Raw genomic sequence first — 17,042 nt, forward strand, 5'->3', positions numbered from 1 at the left:
GTCGTCGGAAGCCGGAGCACGCATGTAGCAATATTCCCCGTCTCGATGCCGGGCCGGGCTCTGCGTCGATCGACAAGCCTGCCCATTTGTTTTCTGGAATAGCGCCGGAACCGCTAGCCTTTATCCTCTCTCTCGGTAACCGTTGTTTGTGTTGTCTCCCCGTCCAATCCTTCGCCAGTTTGCTGTCGGTCTTGGGCCTTTTTTATTTTAGCGCTTCCTTGTTTGCATTTTTCCACGGTTCGGCCCGTTTGTTGGAACTCGCTTCTTCATCATTTTGTTCAGCTGCAAGAACCACCTCTGCTCCACACACGGAAACTTGGCCGGCGAAAAGCTCTTGCACTGCAATTCTTCCAAATGTGTCCCCAGGAGAGCAGTGGTGCCATTAGAACAAGACTAATAATACAGTCAAAAACCATTAGAACAAGACTAATAATACAGTCAACAAGCCGGCTGTAAAGATCTTTACAGTTTTCTCTCAACCCACCTGTATAATAGTTAGCTCTTCACAATTAATGCATTGCACACCTATCTCTCTCACAGATTTTCTTGATTCTTGTGCCCAAGCCGGCTGTAAGCTTACAACCCACTTATCCTCTCTCTCCTCTCTTCTCTCCTCCACCTTATCATTTAGCCGGCTTACAGCCAACTATAATACTTGATCTTAGCGTAGCTTACAGGCAGAAGGCAGAAAAGGGCAGTTTTTACAGACAAGGCGACAGGCAATGCCGTTTCCGACTCGCCACTGCCCAGTGCCCAGCTCACATGCCAATGGCCAGCACGGGCGCGGCGCTCGTCGTCCCCACACCACTTGCCAGAAAACGCTCAGTTCTAGAGCGCACCGTCCGCACGGCCCCGGCTTCGCCGGCGTCGCAAACTGCGAGCGAGTTGTTGCAACGCCACCCTCCAAACCCCGTGTCTCTCACCGCCCGGTGTCGTAAAAAATCGTGGCGGGTGGCGCGGTGACAAATGTGTGGCCGCGGGGCCTCGAGCCAGCCAGCCAGGAGCAGCAGCAGCAGATAGGAAGTGGGACAATGAAGGAATGTTGCGGGCGTTGGGATTGGCCGCGCACGATAGGGAGATGCGGAAGCGGGCGGGCGGGGGGGCAGGGTTTACTTTTCCGACGGAAAATGGTTTTCCGGACGTTTCCGGAAACGGAAAATTACCGGTTTTCCGTTTTTTTCCGGATTTTCTGATCGGAAAACGATTTGAAATTCAAATTTCGATTTTTGACATTTTCCGACCGGATTTCGGTGTTTTCTGACCGGATTTCGGTGTTTTCCGACCGGAAAATGTTGTTGGTGATCGGAAATTGTAAAATCAGTGAGGAAAAATTAAAAAATTTACAGCACTTCGTCTAATTTTGCATATATAACAGTTCACAAAGCATAATAAATATTTCACACACCAAATATTAATAGGATTCACCTAAAACATGTATGTCCAATTATTCATACAAGATACACAATCTAAATCCAATATAATGCAATACCAAGTCCATTGTCCTAGTCATATAAGCCATAGGTTCATTGCAATAATACAATACCAAGTCCATTATCCAAGTTATACAAGCTGATCATATATAGGATATGTTTTGCTAAATAAACCCAACATGTGTAATAGTCATGTGAGGAATATATTATTTTTACGGAATCTATGTGTGTTTAGTCATGTGAGGGATACTTATTAAGAGTTTACATTTCTATTTCATATACGGATCTATATGTGTTTAGTCATGTGAGGGATATATTGTTTTTACGGAATTTGAATGGATATTTCCTGTTTAAATTATATATACATGTGTAATAGTTCCTTTGCAATACCATATATACCAAAATATTTTTTTACATTGCTAAAACAATGTTTTCCGACCGGAAAGCACCGAAATCCGACCGGAAAGCAACGAAATCCGGTCGGAAAATCCGGTTTTCGTTTTTTATGAATTTTTTTGAATTTTTGAATTTTGAAACCGAAAAATTCGAAGTTTCGCCGGAATTCGTTTCTCGGACACAACCGGTAACGGTAAATTTTCCGGTAAACCGGATTTACCGTCCGAAATTTTTTTCCTTGGGGGGGGGGGGGGGCGACCGGGATGAGGGGCCTGCCGCTGGCCATTGGTTGCCCCCGCGCATCCCGCCAAGGCCACCACACCCGTTGCTCTCAGCAATCAGCACACGCGCGCAAGCCTACAAGCACAAACCGGCTCCGCGCTACTGGCTATCACTTATCACCCCTCCCTTTTCTGCACTACTGGTCGGTTTATCCGGACAGGGTTCAAAACGTAACAGAGAACTGCAGGCGCTAGTAATGTGCTTGTCACCATTTGAAATTGTCAAAAAAATGCATGGCCTTAGGCCCTGTTTAGTTCCCAAAAATTTTTACACAGTATCCGTTACATTGAATCTTCAGACACATGCATGGAGCATTAAATGCAGTTGAAAAAATAACTAATTACACAGTCTAGCTGATTAGCACGAGCTGAATGTTTTAAGCCTAATTAGTCTATAATTGGACATTATTTATCAAGTAACAACGAAATGTGCAACAGTACCAAAATCCAAATTTTTTCACCAACTAAACACACCCTTAGTCTGAATAATCACTCCTTCAAAAAAAAGTCTGAAATTTCTTCAAAAGAAAAGTCTGAAGAATCGGCAGGTAAAGATTGCATGTTTGCTTTGCTCTCACAATGGTTCAAGACTTCAAGTTTACCAAGGACAGAACCTCAGAGAACTCTGAAGTTTGCATGGACACTCGCAGTTTGCAGCTTACAGGGCACAATAGAACTCTGAAGAATTCATTGTTTGTTTGTCTGAGACCAGATTTGCTAACAAGACTGGACCAGCATTTCTGTGGTTCACAAAATTCATGTCCCGCAGTTAATGAAAAACCCTCACGAAAGTACAAAAATCTCGCCCGCCCGCCCGCCTTCTAGAACCTCCGGAGGCCGTAAAACAAAAAGTGCAGGTGATACTCCTGCACCATGAGTTGGCCGAACAATTGCATCGCTTTCTCAAAAATTCAGAAACACTGGTTACAGTAATAGCGTTTATATAAAAAGGAGCCTTTACTGGGAAAGTATCTAAAAATCCTATTTAGGCACTAAGACCTTGTGCTTGGAGATAAATGTAAGCACATATTTAATAGAATAAAATAAAATTCCTGCTTTGGTATGGTATAACCTCTCAATCCATTCCAGCAGTAGGACTAGTAGTATTCAATATCTTCTGCTGCTGTCCCCTTAATCTTTCAGGCTTCAGGTTTAGGAGGAGCGGTGTAACATCTCAGGTGTTTCATTAGCTAAACCAGGGTCATTAGCACCAAATCATGTACCTTAACCAAGAAACATCGAAACAAATGCATGTGTATATGTGTATGTGTGCCTAGGTCAGGAACCTCAATTAACTTTCACACCAATGCAAATAGGCGTATGAAAATGAATAGACATGTTCGCCATGAAATGCTTTGTAAATGTCTAGTTGAACTCTAGGGGTACAAATGATAAAAATCACATGAAATGATAAGTTATTTGAATTATAGTTTTCGGAAATTTAAAATAACTTTTAAACCTTTGCTCGAATAAACTTTTTCCTGAAATAAAAGTGGAAGGTTTTTAAATTCTCTACAACTTTCATATTCGAAGTTTTCTATGTTTCAAAAGGAATCCTTGAGAAAAATTTGAATTTCGAATCAATTTAATTTCTCTCTCTCTTTCTCTCTACCCTCTCTGTTCTTTCTTCCCTCCCTGTTTTCTGCCGAGCCGAGGTCGCCGTCGAGTCAAGGCCGCCGGCCACGCGCCGTGCTCTCACCGGGCCCGTTGTAGCGAAAATGGCCTCTCATGCCATATTTCAACATAATGTTTTGGCGATTGATGACACACACAACACTTGGACTAATGTGATTGTTAAGATGACTATTCTCAGGCTTTTAGGTTCAAGTGATGACAAAGAGAAGAGAGGCGTAGCAAGGCCCGAAGGGCCACCCCTACGGGGGTTCCGCTTGGACTGTGAAGAAATTCAATACACCGGTTGAACCGATGTTAAGGAAAATACACACGCCGGTGTAATTGTCCAGAAGCTGGAAACTGAAGATACACTCACCGGATTAACCGACGTTGAAGAAAATGCATACGTCGGTGCATTGCCAAACGAAGACCGATGAAAATACATACACCGGTTGAACCGACGATGCATCGGTCAATTGCATCGGTTCAGTTGTCCAGAGAGGTGGTTTTTGGAGAACGTGAAGAAGTTACAATCACCGGTTAAACCGACGCTAATTTTACATACACCGGTTGATTGCATCGGTTAAACCGGCGATACACCGGTTAATTGCTAACGGCTAGTTTTTCAAGTAGCAGTTTACATACACCGGTTAAACCGACGATGGCTTTGGAGGTACGTCGGATTAACCGGCGTTAAGCGTTTTTCTGGCAGCTTTTCTCCAACGGCTACATTTGCTTGGGCTGCCTATATATACCCCCAAGGCCGGGTCATTTGAAAGTGCTGGAGTTTAAGGAAGTATACAAGAGCTAAAGATCATCTCCAACCACCACCATAGAGCTTCATTGTAAATCATATAGGCTTAAACACACTTGTGAGAGTGCTTAGTGCTTGTTTAGGCTTAGTTCTTGAGAGAACTAGCTTGAGAGAAAGCCTTGCTGCGGCAAGCACCTTGTGTACTCGTCGTGTGACCCTCCGACTTGATGTGGAGTGGCAACGACACTTTGTGCGGGGAAGGAGGCCCCTACTTGGTGTTAAAGCTCCAAGATAGTGAAGACGGTGCCGTGGTGACGCTTCGAGATAGACGGTGGCGGTGACCTCGTCTTTGTGACTTGGCGTCACTTAGCCTTTGCTTGTCGGGAGCCTTGGAGGCGTGGCAAGACGGTGATCAAGCGAAGAGACTCGGCATCACACTTGTTCTTTGTGAGCAAGTGGCCGTGGACGTAGGGAGGGACTTTGGTGTCCTAACCGAACCACGTTAAATTGTGTGTCTTGGTGTCTTCACGGGAATTTGCATATCCTCTCCCTCACCGCTTTACTTACCGCATTACGTTTCCGCATTTACTCTTTCTTGCTTACCTTTACTTTCCTAGTTAGTTTGATTAGGATTGGCTATAGGTTGCAAGTCTTTTGGGGTAAGTATAGGGTAGCATAGATAAACCTTAGTCATAACTAGCATGTGTAGGACGTGTTAGGTTTATCTTATGCAATTAGATTGAGCCCTAGGTTAAAAAGCGATTAGCGACCCTATTCACCCCCCTCCCCCTCTAGGGTCGGACACCCCGGTGATCCTTACACCCGTCCCTGGCTGCTCCCGATGCTTCTCGGCCTCTCCACGCGGCACTCCCTCCCTGCGCGCACGCCGAGGACTGCCGTCGGCGTGCCACGGCGACGAACGAGCCGAGCAGTGCCGTGCACCAATTCCCCAGCCCGCTCACGCCCTCGCCTGGCTCTCCTCCCTCCCCTTGCTGCGCAAACGGGCCTCCTCCCTCCCCCTCTACTCCCCTCCCTGCTCCACGCGCCGAGCTGAGCCCTCCGCGGCGTCCAGGGCCGCCCGCCGCCGCCATTAGCACCGCCGCCCCCTAGGCTCCCGCGGAACCCCCTCCTCCACCTTTCCTCGTGCCCAACATCACCCGCAGCTAGCTTCCTTGCCTCTCACTGGTGCTCCTCGACCCGCTCACCGCCGTCCCCAGCCACCGGACCGCCGCCGCCGCCGCAAACCGCCGCCGCCGGCCGCTGTTCTTCGCGGAGCCGCCGCTCCGGCCATCCCTAGCCCCAACCGAACCCACCCCTGGGTTCCTCTCGACGCCGTGAAGCTTTTCCCCCACTTCTCCCCCGTCCCCGGTGAGCCCCCACGCCGGAATCCCGCCGCCCGCCGCCTCCTCTGTTCCCCAAATCCGCCAGAGACCCAAGTTGAGAAGAAAATAGAAGTCCAGGGGCCTAGATGCAAGATTTCCTTTCATTTTTCTTTTGTTTTCAAAAACAGCAAACTTTGAAAATGCCTAGAAATTCGTAGAAAATCAGAAAAATGCAAATCCAAATGTTTTGGAATCCTTACAATAAGATCTACAACTTTCATTACATGCACATGTTTATTTTCTGTCTGTATTTTAATCTAGGAAAAAGATTAGATTTCATAGACTATAACTATTCTAGGAGTTCTACTTAGTATCTATAGGTTATTTTTGGTTGGTAGCTAATCCATGCCATTCTTAGTGTCGTGTAAAAATTTGAGCACCAGTTAACATCTATAACTATATGAAACCCTAAGTTTTGGCTAGATCTAGTAGAGTAGCTTACTTTTTATTTTTGGATGTTCTTTTATAAATATGTGTATGAAACTTTTTCTGTGTACTTACAATACTAGATGAACACCACTGTCCAAATTTATTTATTTTTAGATTTGTGTAGCTATTTCTTTGATTTAATGCTTGTTTAGTAGATATTAATCATGATAAATAGTTTATGTTGATAATAAATCATGAAAACATTTCTGAGTGTTCTTTTTGAATAGTTTAGCTTGTCCATGGATTTTGAGCCCCAGTTCATGAATAGAACAGGAACTAAAAATGAACCTTGTAAATGTGATGTCTATTTTGTTTATTTTCTCAGAATTAATTATGTGTAGATAAAATTATGAAAAAATCACAGTAGCTAATTAATCCCTTTTTAGACCTACTGTTAAAGTTTGAGATTCTTTTATACTCTGGTATAACCTATATAATTCAATCTTGTTCTAGGAGTTGTCTGATTACATGAATTGTTCTGGATATTTGGCTACAAGTTTTGGGATGAATTTTGCAGGATAGCTAGTTCTGTTTACCTTATGTTTAATGTAATTTTTGTTGAATTTACTACTGTATGTGTGCTGAGTTGTTGATTTATTAACCAACCATGATTTAATTGCTATAGGAAACTACTCCCACTTGTTTAGGAAGTTAGTATAGTTTCTTGTGCTGTTGATGTCTTGTGTAGTTAGATATGTTGAGTTACTGCTATATAAACGATTGCCCAGTAAAATACGAATGGAAGTGTTTCACTCTTTAACTTCGGGTTTTGTTTGAATTTCAACTTTATAGTAAAGCAAATAATAAATTATTATCATCACAACAACTCACCCATGTGCATCATATAGATACTGCTACTCTCGCTGACGGAACATACGAACTGGTGCCCGAGTCCGAGAGTGAGCAGCGTGAAGCTCAAGTTAACCTAACTGAAGCTGCGCAAGACCCGAACCCGAGTTCGGAAGAGCCCAGATCCAATTACGCCCAGGAAGGCAAGCCCCGGAGCATGTTCCTCTATTTTTAAATTATGCAACTTATTATTGTTCCTATCTACTTGTGCATTTAAGTTACAGGAGTTGACTGGAACCTTAGTTGCATGATCCTAGGTACCAATGATTGAACACTAGTATGTGTAGGTCGCTAGTTAGCTATGCTAACGGTTCGGTAGAAGTCGAGTGATTTCCGGTCACTCGCGAGAAATTATAGGAATTGATTGTTTACTACTTGCTACCACTATAAGATCTACGGGCGGGGTCGTGATACTCTGGATGCCCCATCTGTTTAGTGAAAAGTGATAAGGCCGCAGTGTGTGGTAGTGGTGGTTAAGCGTTTGAATGTACTAATCACATGCCGAGAATATGGTAATCGGTAAGCTTAAGTACTGGATTGAACCGCAGCCGAAATATACCCCCCACCATCTTGAACTTGTTCACATCTAGCTAATGGCGAGTATAGAGTCGTCGTACTGCTGTACTTGAGGGCGGTGGGCCTGTTCCGTGAAGCGGGAATTGAAGGGAAAAGTTGCACGTGTGACTCTGTGAGTAACCACGTGACGTGTGTTTAGGTCTGCCTGGCCAGGTTAACAAATTCGATTCGAATCATCCGTTTCTCACCGTTTATTGAGAACGTGACGTGTGTTTAGGTCTGCCTGGCCAGGTTAACAAATTCGATTCGAATCATCCGTTTCTCACCGTTTATTGAGACTGCTTAACCCTTTTGCCACATAGAGTAAGAAGTGGAAGATGATGATGATGGTAAATTTGGTTGGTTGGATGGTAAAATATAATTGTTTTCACCATGTATGCTATTGGATAGATGCTCACCTAGAATGGTTAATTGAACTAGAACCTGAAAACTATAACCTACAATTAAGGATCCACTCTTTACTGCTTTTCGGCAAAACAAACCCCCCAAGCCAAAAGCCTTGTATGTCTAGATAAAGGGCTAAGTATACCCTCAGTCGGGTAAGCCTTGCTGAGTATTAGAATACTCAGCCTTGCTTGTGGCTCATTTTTGTTTCAGGAAATACTTTTGAGGACATGATTGCCAGTTTGACCTGGCCTTGCACTCTCCCGCCTGGTTGGTCCATGCAGTGGGATGCGTCCCCGGCAATGATGACAAGAACGAGTGATGTCTTGTATCGGGCTTTCTCGAGACATCCATATCGTCGTTAGCTCTCGTGTTTACTTTCCGCTAAAATAAAGGACTCTAGTGAACTTCTTATATGTTGGCTTTGAAAAGTACTTTGTTAAATTTGGATCTTGGTTTGTAATTCTACTGTTAAGTTAAACTCTGTGTTGTAATATATGGTGTATTGTTGTAATCTCTAGACTCGCCTTCGCGTGAGTTATGCTGCTTTGTTCGATCCAGGTTTAAGTGGTTTTATCGGGAATTTACCCGACAGACCTCCGATGTGCTCCGTCTGTTGTGCGAGTTAAACCTAATTGCCTTTGCAACGATGGTTAGCGCACTTAAGCCGGTTTATGTCGGGCGGTTCTGCCACAAGCGGTGCAAGCTAGCTGCTCACCTAGCCAGTGCCGGCTCTAAGATTTTGAAGGCTCTCTATCAAACTCATCATGACGCTACCTCTAGAGTCTAGACCTTATATAAAATCTTATAATATGTATACGCTATTTCTTTATAAGCAAAAACAAATATACTGATATCTATTTAATTTAGTGTTGGGAACTGAGGTGCCCCTAATACCCACTAAGCTGAGGACCTATACCTAACACGCGTAGCTTGCAAGCAGAAGGCAGAAAAGAGCAGTTTTTACAGACAGGGCAACAAGCAATGCCGTTTCTGACTCGCCACTGCCCAGTGCCCAGCTCACATGCCAATGGCCAGCACGGGCGCGACGCTCGTCATCCCCACACCACTTGCCAGAAAACGCTCGGTTCCAGAGCGCACCGTCCGCACGGCCTCGGCCTCGCCGGCATCACAAACTGCGAGCGAGTTGTTGCAACGCCACCCTCCAAACCCCGTGTCCCTCACCGACCGGTGCCGTCAAAAACCGTGGCAGGTGGCGCAGTGACAAACATGTGGCCGCGGGGCCTCGAGCCAGCCAGCTAGGAGGAGCAGCAGCAGATAGGAAGTGGGACAATGAAGGAATGCTGCGGGTGTTGGGATTGGCCGCGCGCGATAGGGAGATGCGGAAGCGGGCGGGGGGGCGACGGGATGAGGGGGTTGCCGCTGGCCATTGGTTGCCCCCGCGCGTCCTGCCAAGCCGCCAAGGCCTCCACACCCATTGCTCTCAGCAATCAGCGCACGCGCGCAAGCCTACAAGCACAAACCGGCTCCGCGCTACTGGCTATCACTTATTGTAACACCCTAATTTAAATTTCAGCTTTTAATAATAAATTTAATTGGCTTTATTTAATTTTCTAGGATTTAATTTGCTTAGCCTTGCATTTATAATTTATTTTTGCTTCATAAAGTAATTAAAATTTATTTTAGGGCTAACATGTTTGTGCATTCATGCTGGAGCATTGTTTTATTTATTTGAGTGTTAGGGTTGTTTTCAAATTCGAATTTAAATTCAAATAGTTTGATTGGTTTGAGTTAGATTGAAATAGCAATTAGAAAAGGAAAAAGGAAAGAGGACCCAAACCCAAAACCCAACCCAACCCAGCCCAAACTCTTCTCTCAGCCCAACCCTCCTTCCCTCCCCAGCACGCGGCCCAGCCGGGCCTGCTCCGGCGCTCCCTCTCTCCTGGGCCGACTCCAACCCGCACGCACTCGGCCCGCCTAGCCCGCAGCGGCCCAGCGTGCGCCTCCGCTTCCCCTCGGCCTGCCCGCACGTGCTCGGTCCACCCGCGCAGCGCACCGGCCCGCTTCCACCCGCGAAACCCAGCAGCGTTCTCGCTCGCGCAGGCCCACCAGCCAGCAACACACCGCGTCAGCCCGTCCAGCGCTCGCTCTCCCACCGACTGCCGTCCCCACCAGTCAGCTTCCCCGTCCTCCTCGCGCCCGCACTCAACGGCCTCCCGAATCACGGCCGGGAATCTCGCCGGGATCCCTATCCGGGGCGCGGAAGCCGAGATCTCGGGCCCCCTCTTTAAACCGCCCCGCGGACCCCTTGTTCCCCATCCTCCCATCAGCGCCACCCCAAACCCTAGCCGTCGCTGCCCTCCAAGTTCAGAGCAGAGCAGAGCGCTGCGCCGCGGTAGACTCGCCGCACCACCACATCCCAGCCACCGCAAACCGCCGCGGCAGCTTCGCCCGAGCCCAGGACCGCCCCCAGGCCCAGCCTTTCTCGACCTGGCCCCCGCTCGCGCCGGAATTGCCCCGGAGCACCGCTGCAGGTAAACGGCCCGCCGCCCCAATTCCACGCCGCCGGCGTGTTACGGCCCTCACTGACCACGTTCCACCTCCGTAGCACCACGGCGCATCGATTCGAGGGGATCCGAAGCTCGGAGGAGCACCCCCTCACCCGGACCGCGAAGCTCCCCCCATCGCCGCCGCTCGACCTCGCCGTCGACGTCCCCGCGCCGGTCCTTCCTTCGATCCCGACCCCCGGTGAGCCACACCCCCACCTCCCCTCTCTGCTACGCTGGTTGTTTTAGCCCGTAGCACACCCTAGCCACCCGAGCGCGTGCACACCGGCGATGCCCCGCCGCGCACACCCGCCTTCGCCTTAGCGCTCACCACTTCAAGCCTCCCCGAACCCCACTAACCCCACAGGTGGACTACGCACGCCGCGCACTCCACCCTCGGCCAAACCATAGCCCGAACGGACTCCGGGAGCGCCGGATAGGCGAACTCCGGCGACCCCGCGGCCGTTCGCCGCCGCGCTCCGACGTGTTCCGCTGCTGCCCCGCGCACCATCCATCCCAGGCCGCAGGATCCAGATCTGACGGCCCGCGTGCATCCCGAGCCGAGTCAATCGCCCGGCGTACCGGTCAGCTCCTGGCGCTTTTGCTAAAGACCCCCCTTGTTTTCCTGAATTCAACACGCGGTCCAGTTGTACTCAAAAGTATTTCAATCCAAGCCCTGTTTTTTATGTTTAGACCCCTGAGCTTTTTAGATATAGAACCTGCTGTCCAGCTCTGGTAGTTTTATGTGTTAGACCCTAGATCTATGCATTAATTACATTTAGGCCCTCGGTTTTTGTAGAAAAACCCCAGAAACTATGTTTTTCTTACAGTTAAACCCCTAGAACTTGTTTTAGGCCTAGTTTACGCGTTTTAACTCCATTTTAGGTGTTCTTTATGTCCACGCGATCGTTGTAACGCGTAGAATAGTTCTAGCCTAGTTTTGTTTGCTGTTTTTATGTATTGTTGTACTTTTTCTTAGTGTTAGCTGTTGTTTGCATGTATGTTTATGTTGTGTATTGTTTTTGGCTATGTGTTCGTGAGTAGACGTTGATCCATCTGAGGATCCCCAGTACCAGTACCCGGAGCAGCCATCTACAGATTAGTTTGAGCAGCAGCAGGAGCAGTTTGAGGAAGGCAAGTATAACATGAACACCACCTATCACCTTTAATTACAATTTCATACTGCATTTTAATACTGTATGCCTATAAGGACGTTAATAGCCACTTTATATCCTTTATATATATCCCTTGGGTTGCATTTTGGTTAGTTGTGCTAGGTGCCGTGCTATAACACACTTGGTCCTTTTTAATTAATTTTATTAATGGTATATGCAACTTAATTTTGAGAGTGGCCCGTTTGAGGGGCTCACATCTCGTTAAAATTGGTTTTTGTTAGAAACATGGTTTAGGGGGGCAGCACGGTGCTTAGTGCTTGGTTGGCCACTCTCCATAAGGACCGGTTCATAGAGCGACAATCTGGGACAACAGCGCTACCACAAGACTGGAATGGGACGGTCTTGGCTTACTAATTAGCTCTTTTTGGTTTGGAGTAACTTACCTGCGGGGCAAAGGGTGGTAAGCTTCAATGGTCCCTGCTCCTCCGGCTTGGTCTATGCTTGGTTTGCGCACCTGTGCTTGTACCCCCGTGAGGTGGGCCCCATCGTCGCTGATCCAACTCTTCGCGGTTACGCCTTACCAACGAGATTCTTTGTAAAGGCCTCGTAGTGAGTTTGCTAGCCATCTCACCAACGGAAGTGTGATGAACAACTAGCGTAGCTCACGACTTGTGGGTAAAGATGTGCAACCTCTACAAAGTGTAAAACTAGTATACTAGACGTGCTCACGGTCATGAGCGGCCCAGATCCTCCTTTTGATTAGTGGGTTTATCTTCCTTTGGTTAGGAGGGTTTCCCCGGGTGGTTGGTTTGGTTTGGTTCTCAGTAGTATCATAAATAATTCTGATTAATTACTATATAACTGGGGTATGGTAATTCATCAACTTGTAGTAAATAGTTTTAATAAAATTTTGCCAAGATTAAAAACTAATGCTGTTGAGTCAGTCAACCTTAGAGCCTCATAGTTTGTGTTATACTTGTTGAGTATAAGTTGTGTACTCACTCTTGCCTACTCTACTCTTTTTTTTCCTCTTGGGGATACTCTACTGCTGCTCAGTTCCTGCCGACGCGAGGGAGTTCACCCGGAGCTACCAGGAGTACGAGGACTTCTAGGCGTTCGTCTCCCAGTCGACATCCCTGTGGCGCCCTGCTTTCGAGAGTTATCGTATATGTTTTACGCTTCCGCATACTCTGTATCAGACATTTTGTCATTATTGTAATAAATAACATTCGTATTTGCTTTATTATATCTTTTTACGTGATATGTGCTGTGATATACTGTTCATTCTGTTGTATATACGTGTGACTTGATCCTGGCACGTATATGATTGCTCGGTTTATATTCTTTTATAAACCGGGTGTTACAGAGTGGTATCAGAGCCATATCAACTGTAGGTCGAAAGCCTAGATAGAACTGGTCGAGTTTTAGGTCTTTTTCTCTCTAAGCCTTGTCTGCTGAAACTATTTTGCTATTATATTCTTTGAATTCAAAGATTTTTACTCGTCTTGCCTTGATTTCTCTCTATAGAATTAGTCTATGTAGATTCTAACCTGAAGTAAGTCGACTGACCATCATAGGTGTAAGCTAAATGACCCCTTTATAATAAGCGCGTTGTGTTAGTCGAGTCGTGTGATAAACTCGACTAAAGTATGAACTTTTGAATGCTTGTTATTATGCTACATGTTTGATTTGGATCTTTGGTTGATTGCATAGTTTAGTAGTTAAATTTGTTTAATGAAAATCAGTTTTAAGTTAAAGTTAATTAATTAATAAAATGAGTTAGTCCGTTGGGGTTAAAACCGTCCACTCCATCCTGTCTACTTTATCATGCCTAAGTCTTCCTTGTCGAAAGATATCATATCCGTCTGAAATTATTTCTGCAATATATTTGCTCATACATCTTTTGTTCAAATCAGATGGTGAACACCAGGAGCACCGGTTCCGGTTCTGGCTAGCAGCAGGGGCAGAACAACCAGGGTGCCGGGATGCCGATGCCTCCACCCCTGACCCCGGAGCAGTACTTCCAGCACCAGATGCAGATGATGGCTACCCTGAACAACACCGTTCAGGCACTGCAGTAGGTCCACGCTCAGCCGCCGCCTCCGCCTCCACCACAGCAGCCTCGCGACAGGCGTGCGGAGTTTCTGAGGGGTCACCCGCCGACGTTTTCCCACACGTCTGACCCACTCCAGGAGGACGACTGGCTCCGTGCAGTGGAGCGACAGCTGGACATCGCCAAGTGCGATGATTGGGAGCGTGTCTTGTACGCAGCAGGACAGCTGCGAGGTGCAGCTTTGGACTGGTGGGAGTCCCACCGAGTTCAAGACCGCGAGGCTTTCACCTGGATCCAGTTCCGGGAGCGGTTTCGCAGCCACAACGTCCCCGCGGGCGTTATGAAGATGAAGAAGAAGGAGTTCCTTGCGCTTAAGCAAGTAAACTCAGATATAATTTTTCAGCATTTCCTTTTGAGCTCGTATCCCCCTTGTTCTATCTTTCTGAAGTATGAGCTAATCATTCGCCATACATCTGTCCTTTTCACTTCAGGGAACTATGACGGTCACGGAGTATCGTGATCGTTTCCTTCAGCTCGCTCGCTACGCCCCTGCCGAGGTCGCAGATGATCGCGACAAGCAGGAGCACTTCATGGAGGGACTGGAGGACTACATCCAATATGCGCTGCTCAACCTCTGCTTCGACGACTTCAACCATCTGGTTGACAGCGCGCTCAACACGGAGCGTAAGCACCTAGAGATGGAGGACAAGAAGAGAAAGATCATTCCCGTTGCTTCCGGCAGCAACACCCGTCCTCGCCTCCAGCCGCCCCAGCAGTACCAGCAGCAACAGCAGTACCAGCAGCGGCCGCAGCAGTACCCGCCTCGACAATAGCAGCAGGCGGGGCAGGGCCAGAGGTTGCCGGCACCTCCGGCTCATGCTGCACCACCAGTTCCGCCAGCACCTCAGGTATGGCTGGGCAAAATACCCGAAACCCGAAGTCCGAACCCGAAAAACCCGAGCCCGAACCCGGAAAACCCGAACCCGAAAAACCAGAATCCCAATTCGGGTTCTAACCCACGGTACCCGAAATTATTACGGGTAGTTCGGGTATTGGGCTACGGTACCCGAATTACCCGAACTACTCGAAATCAGCCCAGCCCATAGATGTGTTTATTCATTGTATGAAATCAGCCCAGCCCAGCCCATGAATCCTCTTAACCCTAACCTACGCCCCACCCCGGCACCCCCAGTCCCCAACCACGCAGTCACGCCGCCACTACCCTGAGCACCAGTCGCGAGTCGCTCACCAGCGCCCATCGCCCCTGTGACGGCGGATCTAGGAGCGACGCCAAAACCTGCACCCACCGACCGGCGGCGTCGCTGTCCTCGCCTCCACCCATCTCAGCGAGCTGCAGCAGCGAGGCCTCTTCCCCGTCGCCATCAGCATCCGGAGCCCGGCGGCGCTGCAATCAGGTGCGAGCGTGCAGGGGGCAAAGGGCTCCTCTGGATAGCAGCGGATTTTAGCAGCTCCAGATAGGCATGCGGCTTGCCGGCTTCTTGCGCTGCAGCTTGCAGCCTTGCACCTCGTGAAATCATGACATGCATCAGCCTCTTTTGCCTTTGCTAATCCGATTACCACACGGCAACGGTGATTGATTTTGGATATTTTTATATGATTGGATCTTTGTGTGGCTAGACGGAAGGAACAGCATGGTGTCTCGGTATTGATTTTGGATTCCTTTTCATTGTATTTGGTTATTTTTTTCCTCTAAAACCTCATTCTAGAACCAGGACGCCAGTGACATCACGGCAAGCAGCTCGCCGGCTCGTTAATTTCGGGTAATTCGGGGTTACCCGAACCCGAACCCGAAATTACGGGTACCCGAATTGTCGGGTTTTCTTTTTTCCAAGTAATTTTCGGGTTTCAATTTTCAAAACCCGAATTTTTGAAAACCCGAAAAATCCAACCCGAATATTTCGGGTAACCCGAACGCCCACCCCTAACCTCAGGCTCCACGGCAGGCAGCTCCTCCTACCAGACAGCATGCTCAAGGACCCCTTCGCACCTGCTATCACTGCGGCCAGCCGGGGCACTACGCCAACTCTTACCCCCGGAAGGCGCAGGAGGGACAGCAGGGGCGCCCAGCTCAGCCTAGGGCGCCACTTCAGGGGAGAGTGAACCACGTTACGGCCGAGTCAGCGGCCGAGGCTCCCAATGTGGTTATTGGTATGTTCATGGTCAATTCATATCCAGCTACAGTGCTTTTCGATACTGGTGCTACGCATTCCTTCATTACACAGTCTTTTGTCGAGCAACATGGTATTCGTACTAGCACATTAAAGAGGTGCCTGGTAGTATCTTCACCGGGAGGACAATTGAGGTCTCATACCTTCTGCCCCAGAGTCAGTGTATCCTTAAGGGGGTAGAATTCAGTACAGATCTGATGGTGCTAGACACCAAGGGCATCGATGTCATTCTGGGGATGGAGACTCTTGCTAAGTGGGGAGTCCGGATAGATTGTGCTCAGGGGACAGTCTTGTTATCGGCTTCCAGTGGTCGGGAGGTTACTATCAGTGCAGTGGAACCTTCTGGATTTCTTCATCAGATGGAGGCTAGACCCACGGATGGTATTCGCGTGGTGTCTGAATTCCCGGATGTCTTTCCGGATGATTTGCCAGGTATGCCGCCTGAACACGACATCGAGTTTTCTATTGATCTCTTGCCTGGCACAACTCCTATTGCAAAGCAGCCCTACCGCATGGCACCTATAGAGCATGAGGAAGTTAAGAAGACCATCGATGAGTTGTTAGCCAAGGGCTATATCCGTCGCAGCTTTTCTCCTTGGGCTTTTCCATTGTTGCTAGTAGATAAGAAGGATGGCTCGAAGAGAATGTGTGTCGATTATCGGGAGCTGAACGCAGTTACCATTAAGAACAAGCATCCACTGCCTCGTATTGAGGATCTGTTTGATCTGCTTCGAGGTGCTCGTGTATTCTCGAAGATTGATATGCGTTCGGGCTATTTTCAGCTGAGGATCAGTCCTGAGGATATTCCGAAGACGGCATTCACCTGCAAGTACGAGTTGTATGAGTATACGGTCATGTCTTTCGGCTTGACTAATGCCCCGGCTTTCTTCATGCACTTGATGAACATGGTTTTCATGGATTATCTGGATGTCTTCGTGGTGATCTTCATCGATGATATTATGATCTTTTCCAAGTCGGAGGCAGAGCATGAAGTTCATCTGAAACTAGTGCTGCAGAGATTGAGGGAGCATCAGTTGTATGCTAAGTTCAGCAAGTGCGAGTTCTGGATTGACGAGGTTCCGT

The sequence above is a fragment of the Panicum virgatum genome, chromosome 1N (genome assembly GCF_016808335.1).
Source record: "Panicum virgatum strain AP13 chromosome 1N, P.virgatum_v5, whole genome shotgun sequence".
Lineage (NCBI taxonomy): Eukaryota > Viridiplantae > Streptophyta > Magnoliopsida > Poales > Poaceae > Panicum > Panicum virgatum.